Below are 4,126 nucleotides of genomic sequence, written 5' to 3'. Positions count from 1 at the left end.
ACTTTAGTGGGTTTGATGAGCTAATTTAACAATAACAAGGCAATAGTGGTGGAAAACAGTACAGGTTTGAATTCAGAAATTGTTATTACATGTTAGGTTGTTCATTTCAATATGGCTGATGTTGTAAAGTAATGAGTACTTTACATTTAAAGAACACTTTTTCCCCCACTGATTAATTCTTTTTTTAATTGGCATTGAATCCACATATCATATAATTCAATGGTTCAATCATGACAAGAGAGTTGTAAGAACTGTCTTTTTCTAGGAAGAATAGATGTATGGCGGGACTTCCAACGATTTCTGGAAAAATGAAATGGAATGATAGTGAAATCTTTCCATGCCAATTTAAAAAAAACCCTGTATGCACGATGAAACTTAGATGAAAATAAATGCAAATGTACTTTTTTATTTAGCTGAGTAAGAATAATTCCTGTGAAGTGCTCTGCATTTTAAATGCATTAGCGATTAATAAACACACACACACAAAAAACCTTTAGCTTCCTAAGACCTCAGTGCAATTGCATATAACTCATCTATTTTATTTTAAAAATATTTTTGTAGAGTAGGATGACACTTTCATGTAACTCTACTTAAAAATAAACTATGAAAATTATAATTCAAAACTTCCCTGGAATTAAAGCTGATATGCTAAAAAATGTTTAAATGGGTGGGTTATGATCTTCATTTGAGGCTTAGCAATATAGAGAGAACTTTTAAAAAATGAAACTCCTTCTAATTTAATTTTTTCCTTCCTTTCTTAATTAACTGCCTTCATCTATGGGATTAGAATTAAGAGAATAACAAATAATTTGTTCCTTTCATTTATTCGTGTAATAAAATTACCTGAAAAATACTCTGCTCACATGACTGCTTGATTCAATGCCTAAGACCTTCCAAACCAAGTTAATAAATCCTTAGTAAATTGTCATTGTCAAGTGCTAAAATAGTTCAAATAGTTTCCTACATCCTGTGACCCTCCTCATATTATTTCAGATCTGTTTGCCACTAATTAATGCCATCTTTTATTATTATTATTATTATTCAACATTGAGACTTAGAAAATATTTTCCTCTAAGAAATGTGTTCATTGTTATTGCTATGAAAGTGTTATGGAGTGAATTATGCACCCCCCAAACTCTGTTGTAAACCCTAACCACTATGCCTGTATTTATAATTTCATTTGGGAATGGGTTGTTTTCTTATGTTTATGAAACAGGATTAGTGTAGGGTAAGTCTTGTGCCAATCTCTTCTGGTACATGAAAGAAATTTAGCAAACCCACTAGCTTGCAGAGGAAAGGAGAGGGTTGTGCTGAATTACCTGAAGATCTCTCAGGAGTGGAAGCTAGACGAAATGAAGACTTTTCTTGCCCTACGCTGACATGCCTAATTGGGAGTCTGGCCTCCGAAATTGTGAGAAGGAGACCTGGTGATGTGGTGGGTGTGCATTGGGCTGCAACCCCCATGGTCAGCATTCCAAAACTACCAGCAGCTCTGTGGGAGAAAGAATAGGCTTTCTACTCCTGTGAACAGTTCTGGTCTCTGAAGCACACAGGGGGGGCACTATGAGTCAGCATTGACCTGATTGATGGCAATTGTGAAAAAATTAATTTGTTTGTTAAAGTCACCCTCTTGTGGTAGTTTTCTTATATCGACACCATATAATTAAGGCAACAAGGTAGTTGTGTTATCAGCGATTGCTTAATACGTCTTAAGTTTTTCCCCAGGAGTAAGAATGTTTTGAGGCCTGACTTATCGACATTGATATGTAATAAAGCCAACTTTATACTTAGAACCGAAGTAACAAAATTCCCCTACTTAGGCTTAACTGTGATATTTGAAACAAATTTCAAGTATAGATTACATTTTTTTCCCTTTGTATGTCTGGCCCCAAATTTTAAATAAAAAAAAAGATCAAGAAATAAAGTTTAATTTAAAATATACTCTCTTTTAAGGTGTGCGATTGGTTTTGTAATATCACCACCAGCCTCTCTCAATGCTTTTTTTAGTCAAATACTTCAGTAGGGATTTCAAAGAAGGAGTCATTCAGCTCACTGGTCTCTGTTTTATTGGTGTGGTAAGTGTGACCATAAATGTGCATATGTCTTTTGGAGGTATGTTGCATTTATTTTTAATATGCTGGAGATATGAATATTTATATGCCATTTACCACATATGATTATTTCGTTTGTTCTGTGCTCCTTTATATTATTCTCATACATTATATACATAAATATTGCTTAGTAACAGGAGTCCCCATAAAGACCGCCTCATTACTCATCTATAATATAGTTCACATATGTCATATTTATGGAAGTCTTACACATATACATCAAATCCATCTAAAGCATTCAATATTCACTGGTAACTATACAACCATAAATATAGGCAAGGTAGTATGCCTCAGACAGAGGATACCAAGCATAAAGAGAATCCTACTCTAAAAGATTCAAAAGTATGAATCAGAGTTCCAGAAATATAAAATAAAACAAAGATCAGGGTGGGCGAAAGCAATATGCATAGGTATCCTTTTTTTGGGGGGGTCAGCACATTTAGGTAGTTTGCTCTTCTATTGATTGACAGTTTTTCAAATGTGTGCAGGACAAAATAGGGCACAGAAATATTTCTGCCTCTTGTCCTGGTACCTTCAGACAGTTTGAAAGTCTGAGTTAGCCAACAATTGAACATGAACGTCATGCAAGAATTGTAACAGTAATAGGAAAATTGTCTATATTTTTACAAAACATCGTTTTGCATTCCAGCAGTAGAAAATACGCACTCCTGTTTATCTTGGTTTTGCAGCTGCTTTGCACTGTCCAACATGGGCTGGCTGTCTAGAGGGCTCTCCACAGTCGCATACAAGAACTCCACTCTTCGTCAGGGCAATAAGGAGATGCTTTTGAGTGTGTTTAAAAGCTCCATTTAGTCTTTCCCTCAATCTGCTTATGTAACTTAAATATTTTTGGTACTGGGGAGTTCAAAGCAGCTAATGTGGGTGTTTCAGAATGACAAATAGAGCACACTAAAAACAGCATTTGAATGTTTTCCTAAGCAAGTTTCAGGGAAACGTGTGGCTCTCTGAATGGAACTCCACATAGCTTTTTGGCCATCCCCGTATTTCCTTCCTTGTGCACAGAACTGAATGAGTCATTGTGCCTGGCCGTCTCTGCTCCCCAATTGGTCTAGGCCTGACCATGAACAAGTAATAAGCAGAAGCCAATTTCAGATGCAGGTCCCAAGTGACAGAAAGGAAATATTCCTTCTGGTAATTTATTGATGAGCTAAGGCCAGAAGCAAATGCCAGCTTCACTCAATAGGCTGTCTTCGAAGCTTAGCACGAATCTTGAATGGCAGCCAAGGAATTCCTACCAGAGAACAAATTTCTTATTGAGTGAGATATGTGTAGACCTAGGGTAACTCCACTCTAGGATGCAAATTTAGAGGCATTTCTATCAAATACTGTTACTATAAAGCTAGATGAGATATTACAATATCACAATAGCCTAATCTTTTTCCATTACTGAAGGCACTGGGTTTTTAAAAAATTTATCAGTGGAAAATATGAGTCTAGACCCACTTGTTGATGTGATCAGGTGTGATACAAGAGATCCTTTGTAAAGAAAATAATTTTACTAGGGCAATGCCTTTAACTGATGTTGATATTTTTAATGTTGTTAGGTTTCATGATTCAACTCCACATCATAGCCACCCTGTGTACAACAGAATGAAACCCCGCCTGATTCTGTGAAATCCATGTAATTATTGTTACCTTTGAGCCCATTGTTGTAATCAGTGTGTCCATCCATCTCATGAAGATTCATCCGTTTTTTGTTTTTGTTTTTTTTGCTGATCTTCTGCTTTACCAAGCATGATGTCCTTTTCCAGGGACTGGTGTCTCCTAAGAGCATGGCCAAAATATGTGAGATGAGGTCTTGCCATCTTGTCTGTAAGGAGCATTTTGGCTCCGCTTCTTTCGAGATAGATGTGGAAATATGTGAGATGAGGTCTTGCCATCTTCTCTGTAAGGAGCATTTTGGCTCTGCTTCTTTCGAGATAGATGTGGAAATATGTGAGATGAGGTCTTGCCATCTTGTCTGTAAGGAGCATGTTGGCTCTGCTTCTTTCGAG

This window comes from Echinops telfairi, unplaced genomic scaffold, assembly GCF_000313985.2.
Source record: "Echinops telfairi isolate 266 unplaced genomic scaffold, ASM31398v2 ScPeMD7_3533;HRSCAF=4204_0, whole genome shotgun sequence".
NCBI lineage: Eukaryota > Metazoa > Chordata > Mammalia > Afrosoricida > Tenrecidae > Echinops > Echinops telfairi.
The sequence above is the reverse complement of the archived record's forward strand: the minus strand, read 5'-3'. Positions refer to the sequence as shown.